The sequence below is a fragment of the Uloborus diversus genome, chromosome 4 (genome assembly GCF_026930045.1).
Source record: "Uloborus diversus isolate 005 chromosome 4, Udiv.v.3.1, whole genome shotgun sequence".
Taxonomy (NCBI): Eukaryota; Metazoa; Arthropoda; class Arachnida; order Araneae; family Uloboridae; genus Uloborus; species Uloborus diversus.
In genome coordinates this window covers 170712764-170724189 of record NC_072734.1, presented here as the reverse complement: position 1 = coordinate 170724189, position 11426 = coordinate 170712764, and positions in this window count along the sequence as shown.

Below are 11426 nucleotides of genomic sequence, written 5' to 3'. Positions count from 1 at the left end.
GAAGGAATCGTTATTTTTTTTTTACAAGCACTAAGCACTCAAGACAAGTAATTTTTTTTCTGGCGATAAAAGTTCAAACTAAGGAACCCTACACAACGAGAAGACCACGTGATATGACGTCAGAAAACTATCACGTGACATCACGTGATCATGAACTAGCCAATCAGATTTGCGTATTTCCGAGTTCCTAGTGAACTCTAATGACATGTGCAAATGAAGACCTTCCCGAAGTGACTCCGCTGCCGGCTGCCCGGACTCGAAAAATATAAACATTTCTTATGCTGCCGGCCGGTGATGTCATCTTATTCCTATACCCCCTATTTGCCGCTTAAGAATGGGATCGTCCAGCGTCCAACGTGGGTAATGGTCAGGTATGTTCTTTTATTTTAACGCATTAATTGCTTATTTTTAATTATGCCTTTTTTGATTTCAGAATAAAAAGCTTCAACACTTTCTTTGCTGACTTGATTTGGGTGAGAAATCAATTTCTGAAATTTGTATTGTTAAAATATTCTTTATTTCCAGGTTACCCTCATCCCGATGTAACGAATACTGTGAAGTAAGAATTGCAATTCAAAAGAAAGAATCAAAATTTAAAGTGATACGAAGTAAGTCATTTTAATTCCTCTCATTAGCATCTCAAACGAAATTAATATGTGTAGAAAAAGTGTAAGATTTAGTAGTATCTGCATTTTAATGGCAGCCATTCCATATGAATTGTCTCGACATTATTGTTTTAATTATGTGTTTTAATACGGAGAAATTTAAAATCCTGTAACCTAGGCGTGTGTGTTACTTTATAGACATTGTAGCTAATTAAAAAAATTTTTTTAATTGGAATATTTGGGGGGGGGGGATAATTTTGGAATGTGAATTATGTAGTATGAACAATTGTGTGTACGTTATTAATTATTTTATCCTTGTTTTAATCATAATCCTTTACTTGTGCTACCTTAATTTACTAAAATGTCGTTGGTTATAAAAAGCAAGTCTTCCTGAACATATGTGTCTATATTTTATTGAAAAATACCTTTGTTCTGTTAATAATATTTTCTATTCAATTTGTTTCTCTTGCTGTATTTTATAAATTATTCAACCTTCTTTAATGAGAAATTTGCTGCATTCTGTGAATAGTGATGTCATTTTGTAACTAATCTTGTACCTTGGATGTGCTCTTTTATGTACATTTGGCTAGTGCTGTTTGTTATGAAAATCAAGTCTCAGAAAATTGCTTTAGCAAAAGAATAATGTAATACAGAGGGTAAAGCAACTGGAAAAGTGAAATAAATAAAACAACTGGAAGTGAAAAGGATAAATTTTAGAAAGGGGGGGGATTTGTTTTCTGATAGTAACAGGTAGACAGACGTTACTTTTACAGACGTCCTAAAAAAACTTTTCAGTGGTTAGTCACATGTAAATGTTTATGGAAATGAAGTTGCTAACGGACTGGCACATGAGGGGAGCCGAGGGGTTTCTCCTCGTAAAGGGTGCCTTTCTTCTTCAGAAATTGCAACCAGAGTCAAGCAAAATATCAGTTCCGCTTACAGACGGGCTCCTGCACATGGGTAAAAAGCAACCCACCCTGTTTTTGCTTTACTTATGGCAATCAGCTGGGAAGATCAAATGATACTAGCCTTACTACGAAGCGCACACAGTCAAGCACAGCAACATGTGGCAGGTCTCAAAGGGCCCTAAAATATGTACTGTGAACCCTTGATTATATAATGCAATGTATTGCTTCAAAATTATGTTTCTATGCTAGTTTATGTTGCTTTTATTTATAGGTGAAGTATGTTTTTTGTTCAGGAATCCAAATTTTTACTGAATAATTATATTATTTACTGAATTGCAAAACACCTTTGTTTTGTCCAACGTGCAATGTGGGTAGCGGCAAGGTACCTTCTTTTGTTTTAATGCATTAATTACTTATCTTTTATTATGCCTTTTATGATATCAGAAAAAAAACTTCATTGCTCTCTTTGCTGACTTGATTTAGGTGAGGAATCAATTTCTGGAATTTGTTTTGTTAAAATATTCTTTATTTCCAGGTACCGTTCCTGCCCGAACGACAGAAATAAGAAATTGCTATTGGCAATTCAAGAAAGAATCAAAATGTAAAGTAATTCGAAGTAAGTTATTTTAATTACTTGCATTAACATCTCAAACAAATTTAATATATGTAGAAAAAGTGAACTGTTTAGTATCTGCATTTAAATAGAAGCCAATTTATATGAATTGTCTCAATTATTGTTTAATTATGTGTTTCAATGAAGAGAAATTTAAGATCCTGTAGCCTCTGTGTGTGCTACTTTATAGACATTACAGCTTAATGATAAATTTTCTTAATTGGAATATTTCTGTGGGAAATAATTTTGAAATGTGAATTATGTAGTATGAACGTTGAACAATTATGTGTAGTACATTAGTAATTAGTTTATCTTAGTTTTCATGCATAATCCTGTACTTATGCTATATTAATTTACTAAAATGTCATTGATTATAAAAAGCAAGTCTTGCTGAAATTACGTGTATTTATTGTATTGAAATGTACTGTTGCTCTGTTAATGCGCTTTTCTATTCAATTTCTTAAGCAAAAGAATAATGAAAACTGAAATCAAAGTTCTGCAACATAAATGCAACTGGTATAGTGAAATAAATGAAACAAGGTTTGTTTTCTGATAGTGAGAGATACAAAAAAACCTGATTGAACAAATTACGAAACCAAGTGTGTGTTTTTTCTTGATTATAAATTTTGATTTATATTGAATGCTTTTTTTCCTCTCCAGGTTCCTGAAGTACGTTTTTTGTGTCCTCTCCAAACTGAATGAAACACAGCAGGGGGATTTGGTTTCATTTTAGTTGCCATTTCCTCTGCTTGTTTTTTTCAGTGTTTTCTCATCCATGGATCAAGGTATTTTCTCTTGTTACCATCCATTCGTACATCGCTGCAATACCTCTGGGGGTGCTCGGCTCCTGGTCTGGATCAAAAAACAGCATTCTTCGGTGCCCTAAACTGTGGCACTTGGACCTTGGATTGTCATGTAATGTATTGCTTCAAAATTATATGCTCTGTGTTTCTAGTTTATATTTCTGTGTTGCTTTTATTTATTTTTGGAAAATGTTGTATGTTAAGATAATCAGGTTTCACTGAATGATATTCATATTGTTTATTGAATTCCCTAACACCTTTGTTATGTTGCTATTCTTTTGGTTCTAATTTCTATTGGTATATTTTATAAACTGCAGGTCTTTCAAGTATAGAGACAAGTAGCTCCAAGAGTTGATTTTCACTCTAGTAAGAGGATCAGATTGAAAATTTGCAGAAACAGTAGTTAGGTACATATTGCTGAAAACTGCCTTAGCAGAAGAATCAACTGAAATCAAAGTTCTGCAACACAAGTACAGTGAAACCCCTCCTAACAGACACCCCTCTTATGCGGACAATTTTTAATTCCCCAGTTCCAATGCAAATAACATTATTAAACCCCTGTTCTGGGGACACCTCTCTACTGTGGACAAAAAAAATTGTCCCGATAGTGTCCGTATTAGAGGGATTTTACTGTACAACTGGTATCATCAAATAAAACAATTTCAAGAGAAGAGAATGGATTGTTTTTATTTTAAAGGGTTTGTGTTATCTCATAGTGAGAGATACAAAAAACCTGATTAAACAAATTACGAAACCAAGTGTGTGTTTTTTCTTGATTATAAATTTTGATTTATATTGAATGCTTTTTTTCCTCTCCAGGTTCCTGAAGTACGTTTTTTGTGTCCTCTCCAAACTGAATGAAACACAGCAGGGGGATTTGGTTTCATTTTAGTTGCCATTTCCTCTGCTTGTTTTTTTCAGTGTTTTCTCATCCATGGATCGAGGTATTTTCTCTTGTTACCATCCATTCGTACATCGCTGCAATACCTCTGGGGGTGCTCGGCTCCTGGTCTGGATCAAAAAACAGCATTCTTCGGTGCCCTAAACTGTGGCACTTGGACCTTGGATTGTCATGTAATGTATTGCTTCAAAATTATATGCTCTGTGTTTCTAGTTTATATTTCTGTGTTGCTTTTATTTATTTTTGGAAAATGTTGTATGTTAAGATAATCAGGTTGCACTGAATATTTATATTGTTTATTGAATTCCCTAATACCTTTGTTATGTTGCTATTTTCGTTCTAATTTCTGTTGGTATATTTTATAAACTGCAGGTCTTTCAAGTATAGAGACAAGTAGCTCCAAGAGTTGATTTTTACTCTAGTAAGAGGATCAGATTGAAAATTTGCAGAAACAGTAGTTAGGTACATATTGCTGAAAACTGCCTTAGCAGAAGAATCAACTGAAGTCAAAGTTCTGCAACACAAGTACAACTGGTATCATCAAATAAAACAATTTCAAGAGAAGAGAATAGATTGTTTTTATTTTAAAGGGTTTGTGTTATCTCATAGTGAGAGATACAAAAAACCTGATTGAACAAATTACGAAACCAAGTGTGTGTTTTTTCTTGATTATGACCCGTCATTCCGATGTAACGACTGAAGTAAGAAATTGATATTTGCAATTCAAGAATGAACCAGAATTTAAAGTTATTCGATGTAAGTCATTTTAATTGCTCTTATTAACATCTCAAACGAAATTAATATGTGTAAAAAGTGAAATATTTAGTAGTATCTGCATTTTAATGGAAGTCAATCCGTATGAATTGTCTCGATAATATTATTGTTTAATTATGTGTTTTAATAAGGAGAAATTTAAAATCCTGTAACCTACCTGTGTGTGTTACTTTATAGACATCGCAGCTTAATTAAACAAATTTTTTAATTGGAATATTTCTGGGGGAAATAGTTTTAAATGTGAATTATATAGTATGAACAATTGTGTGTACATTAGTAATTATTTTATCCTTGTTTTAATACATAATCTTTACTTGTGCTACCTTAATTTACTAAAATGTCATTGATTATAAAAAGCAATTCTTCCTGAATACATGTGTATTTATTTTATTGGAAAATACATTTGTTCTGTTAATACTCTTTTCTTTTCAATTTGTTTCTCTTGCTGTATTTTGTAAATTCTTCAACTTTCTTTAATGAGAAATTTGCTGTATTCTGTGAATAGTGATGTCATTTTGTAACGGATCTTAAATGTGCTGTTTTTATATACATTTGGCTAGTGCTGTATGTTATGAAAATCTTTCTGATAGTAACAGGTAGACAGACATTACTTTTACAGACGTCCTAAAATTACTTTTCAGTAGATACCGTCACATGTAAATGTTTATGGAAATGAAGTTGCTGATGGACTGGCACATGAGGGGAGCCGAGGGGTTTCTCCTCGTAAAGGGTGCCTTTCTTCTTCAGAAAGTGCAACCTGAGTCAAACAAAATATCAGCTCCACTTGGGACTCAAGCACAGCAACATGTAGCAGGTCTCAAAGGGCCCTAAACCATATACAGTGGACCCTTGATTATAAAATGTAGTGTATTGCATCAAAATTGTATGATTCTTTGCTAGTTTGTGTTGCAACTACAGATCTTTCGAATCAAGTTTAAATTTTAGAATAGAAAAAAGTGGCTCAAAGAAGTGTTTCTAGGTCTAGGAAGAGTATCAGATTAAAAATTTGCAAAAGCATGAGTTAGGTGCAAATTACTGAAATTTTCTTAAGTAAAAGAATAACTGAAATCAAAGTAATGCAACATAATTCAACTGGTATAATGAAATAAATAAAACAACTGGAAGTGAAGAGAATGATTTTGTTTAAGGGTTTGTTTTCTGACATATATATTAGCAGATAAAAAAATATTTTATTGAAAAAGTTCTGTTTGTAAAAATTAAGATCAACTATGTTATTGATTTGTATTTATCATGTATTTTAACTTAAAAATGAATGCTTTTTTCTACCCTCCAGGTTCCTGAAATTTGTGTCCGTTCAAAACTGAATGACACGTAGTGGAGAGACTTGGTTTCATTTTAGCTACCATTTCCTCTGCTTGTGTTTTTCAGTGCTTCCTCATCGACGTATATTCTGTTGGTGCCATACATTCTTCTATTCTCTACCCCAGGGGTGCGCGGCTCTCGGTCTGGATCAAGGAACAGTGGTCTTCAGGGCCCTAAACCATGTACAGTGGACCCTTGATTACAAAATGTAATGCATTGCTTCAAAATTGTATCCTTCTATGCTAGTTTATGGTGCTGTGTTGCTTTCATTTATAGGTGAAGTAAATTTTTTGTTCAGGAATCCAAGGTTTTACTGAATAATAATTATATTATTTACTGAATTGCATAACACCTTTGTTTTGTTGATATTGTTTCCATTCTAATTTCTATTTGTGTATTTTTCAAACTACAGATCTTTCGAATCAATATTAAATTTTAGAAAAGGTTTGTTTTCTGATATTAGCAGATAAAAAACTATTTTAATGCAAAAACTACAAAAAAAAATATTCTGGTTGAACAAATTAAGATCAACTATATGTTATTGATTTATATTTATTATATATTTTAACTGAAAAATGAATGCTTTCTTTTTTACCCTCCAGGTTCCTGAAATTTTGTGAGTGCTCAAAACTGAATGACACATAGTGGAGAGATTTGGTTTCATTTTAGCTACTATTTCCTCTGCTTGTATTTTTCAGTGCATCCTCGTCGACACATTTTCTCTTGGTGCCTTACATTCAAAGTATTGTTGCAGTACCCCTGGACGTGTTCCGCTCTTGGTCTGGATCAAAAAACAGCTGTCTTCATGTCCTAAATCATCTTATTTATTGTTATAACAGTTTATATTTCACTTTACTGCATGCTGTTAAGTCACTCCTATTAATATAATACTGTGTTTTAAATACTCGTACTCTATGTTTTAAATTACGTTAATCCTATGTATTTCTTTTAATTACAATTAATGCTTTATAAGTTGGTGAGTTTATATTAGTAAGAAAGTTAGCGTTGTTTAGATTATTGAGCTGTTTTGAAGTAGGGTAGAATGTCGATTATCAGAAACCCTTTTAACTTGAAGCTACTATAACTGGCATCAATTTCTTGAATTTTAATTTTTGGATAGATAAAGATTGACCTAGAAAAATTTCTAGAAATTCCAGAAACACATTTTAAATATATTGCAGCAAACATCATATAGTTATATGCCTCACACTTATCTATTTGTTGTATGATGAAAAAAATATTTTCAATCATTGTGTGAACTAGTTTATAAATCTTTTTATGTTATAATTCTCTCCAAGCAATATTAATTTCACTAATATTGAAGAAATTAGCCCCAAGTAGAAAGTATAAACTCTCTAAAGTAGATAAACATATTTTAAAAAATGCAATAATGATGATAGGTGCAAATGGCAGAAAGCTACGAAAGGTGATTTATTTACCAAAGGCTTTAGCAAGAGAAAAAATGCAACAGTAGTAAAAGTACTGTAACCAAATTAGAACTAACTGGAAGTGTAAAGGATGAATTAGTATAGGAACTTGTTTATTAACAATTGCAGGAAAAAGAAGATAGTTTTGTTGCAGTTACTACTAAAAAACCTTTTTTCTGATTGAACAAGTTACAAAGCCGTTACTGTATTCTATTCTGGTAAAATGTATTCATATATTAATAAATTTGATTTCATAATGTATGTTTTTTTTCACTCCACTTTCCCAAGAAGCTTATATTTTTGTACCCACTGAATGGCACATAGCAGAGAAATTGGGTTTCATTAACTGCCATTTCCTCTACTTGTGCTTTTTGACTCATTCTAACTGACCTATTTTATGTTGTCACAATTTTTCTTTATCAGAGAAGTTGAGAAAAGAATTCCTCAGTGCAAAAAGATAGTGATAAAGTTAAATTATCAAGAATTTTATCAAATAGCCAAGGATGACTTTACACAACCATCAAGATAAACGAAAAAACAATTAGTTGGCTGCTATATTTCGGGAATAAGGTAGAATCCCAATGACTCTTTTGACTGGAAACTCAGGATGTCAGTTTCCTTCAATTTTAGCTTTTGATAAGGATAAGTAAAGATTCTCACTTCAAGGTTCCAGAGACTGCCATTTCTACAAAATCACATTATGTACATTTCTGTCACTACTATGCTTTATGTTTTCTAACTCGCCAGTAAATATTTGGAACACTAACTAGTTCTGGTTTTCCAAAAAGTTTAATCAATATAATGGAAAAATAACATAATAAAAAATAAATAATTGTTTTCATTGGTAGTTTTTTTCAGCTATTTATCATTTAGGGCAAAAGAGAGTCAACTACGTTATTAAAAACAGAATGAAGAATAAAGTTTACTATATTATGTCTTCTTAGATTTTGTTCGTTGGGGAAAGTGGGTCACACCGTAAAACTTAAATATCCATCAAGCTTTTGTACTTATTTACACTAATCATGTCACGCAGGGTTGCCATACCATAGAAAAACCAGAAAATACAAGGAATTCAAAATCCCCCCCCCCCCCCCCGCGAAAAAAATTAAAAAACTAGGGAATTTTGCAAATTTTCTTAAAATGAAGGACGTTTCAGAAATGGAAGTTGCAAAAATTGCTAAATGTATAAGCTACTAATAATTAAATAAAAGTTAAAATTAAATGAATAGACTAAAATAAAAATCAATTTTGCTTTAACATACACATTTTTTCCCCAGGTTTTTGTTTGAGTAAATTTTAAAATATCTGTCGTAAAATCAAATGGTCTTGAATATTTTATTTGACATGCATCTTGAATTTTATGCTAATTTAATTTAGAGATCATGAGATTAGTCTTCAATATACTGTTCTGCTAACTTTTAGTGTTTTTCTTTTAAGGTACAAGCAATAAATGATTTAAAGAGAGCTTTTTTTAAAAAAAAATAAAAAGTTAAATATATAAATATTCAGTCACCATGCTATTTATTTCAGTTTTAATGAATTCTTCATTTCCTCTTTAATTTATTAATTTATATTTTCCCTCCGTCCTAAAAATTAATGTCCTAAAAGTTTTTATGAAACTTTTAGGACATTCATTTTCTTATACAAATACACCGATTTAACAATTGCCAAGGGACTGGAGAAAGTTATCGTTAAATCGAGCAGCATATATATATTCAATAAAGTTAAATCCGAACCAGTGAAATGTATCATTTAATTGAGGGAATCCGTAAATTTGATATCGTTAAATCGAAATTATACTGGATTAGTGTTTGCTCAGTTGTGATGCTGCTACTCACACAGGGTAAACTCGAAGAATTTTTTACCTATAAGTGAGTGGCAAATTGCAATCCTGTCATCACAGTATGGTTGGTTTTGCACATTTTTGGGCTTCGTTTTCTGAGTCACAGAATTAAAGGCAAAACAAATTTCCAAAAAATAATGTTTTAGGGAGTTCAAGCAACATTTTTCACAGAAGCGTTTCCAGGTTAGTGTTTATTACTTATGCTCATTAAACTTCAATTATAGTTTCACCTAAAGTGCACACTTCTATAGGAATTTTTGCACTAAGTATTATTAATAAGTTTAAGAGAATGGATCCCACTTTCCCTATATTATATGTTTGCTACAAGGGCTAAGTGCCCTATAATAATCTCATCCTCTAAGCAAAGCCTGCTTAAAAATGCGTTTTGGTCCACGTTAAATTTCCGCGAGAGAGCGCTTGATCGCCTTGTCCTCCCCGCATGAGGGGGGGGGGGGATTGATCGTTTTTCTCTTGGGGGGTGGGGGGGCTTTGAACCCAATCGAAAAAAAAGCTTCAAAATTTTAAGATGGAAAGAATGCCAATATCGCATGTGTGTACACACACGCATGCGTATTTGGGGTGTCCCAAAAAGAAAACGAAAGTAGATTTTTCAAGACGAACAGCCTCATGTTTTTCTTTTGGGCAAAAACAATTGTAAAAAAGTTTCATATAATTTGAACAATGACAATCCGTGCCGACTTGAGCCTGAAAGTGTGAACCAGCACTGTACTAGGCCGTATCGAAAAAAAAAAAGTTTTTTGCAGTTCGAAATTTCATGATGATAAAAAGTTGGCCCCACATGTGCCACAAAAAAATTTAGGTGACACGCAAGAGACCTATATTTTGAAATTTCCTTCAAAAAGTTATCAAGCTGAACAATATAAACAGTTAAGCCGATAAGCGTTGAATAGAAATGTTAGCTCTCCTGCAATATATTAATGTCTCCCACATGGTGCTCAATATATAGACTTTTTCAAATTTAAGTTAAATTTTGAACTTGATATTTTATTTAAATAATTTTTTTGAAAAGAATTATAAATTTTATACCTTTTGCTGGACGCCTAAATATTTTCGTGGCGCATGTGAGGTTATAAGGGCAACGCAGTGGCGGCGATTCGGGGGGGGGAATGGGGGTTATTTTTCTATGGTTCATTTATTTATTTTATTTTCCAATTTCGAAACCAAATCTAAAAAAAAAAAAAAAAAAAAAAACAGAAATGTGAAAATTTTTTGAACATAATTCTTTGTTTTACTTTGTATATCTGTTTACGGAACATTATTTATCACAAGCAGTAACTTTTAGTTTATGTATTCATTGTTTAGATATTAGTAAATCAATTGTTTTACTTAAATACACTCCCGTTTCGGAAAATTGCAACACCACGAATGACTTACGCGAGTGAGCTGAAAATTGCAGGAAATGTAAAGTACGGCATGATATGCAAATGATCAGAATTGCAGACCGGTAGCGCATGCGTATGCTGAGCAGCTTCCTCTGAACTGCGGATCGAACCGAATATAAGTAGACGGCTGTAGCTGTAGCGAGGCGTGTATGATTATCGGTGGTTATATGCTAGAGTAACTGAATCTTTGCCTCTTCGACGAAAGAAAGCGAAATTTGAGCAAATTTCGGAGTTTGAATGGAGCAGAATAGTTCACCTTCGTGAAGCTGGATTGTCTTATCGTGCAGTAGCCGCTCTTGTGCAGCATAACAGCAGCACAATCATGCATGTTTGGAAGCAGTGGACGGACGAAGGTCGGACAGCTCGGAAATCTGGGAGTGGATCCCGAAATGTGACGTCAGCTCGCGATGAAAGACACCTGGTGCGTATGGCACTGACAGACCGCACAGCTTTTTCTAGACAATTGGCAGCACAGTGGTCAACAGCTACAGGTGTTTCATTGTGTGCTTCATCAATTCGGAGACGTTTGCTACAGCGTAGGCTGCGCGAAAGGATTCCTTTATACAGGATTCCTCTTACGCAAAACCATCGCCGCCTGAGGCTACAATGAGTCAATGTGCATAGGAGCTGGCGTGCTGATTGGCAGAAGCTCGTCGTTACAGACGAATCTCGCTTCAATTTGTGGCACCATGATGGCCGAATTCGTGTCAGGCGCTATGCCGGTGAACGGCACATTCCGGAGTGCATTATCGAACGCCACATGGACGAACACTCGGAGTTATGGTCTGGGGTGCCATAGCATATCATGGACGATCACAATTGCTAC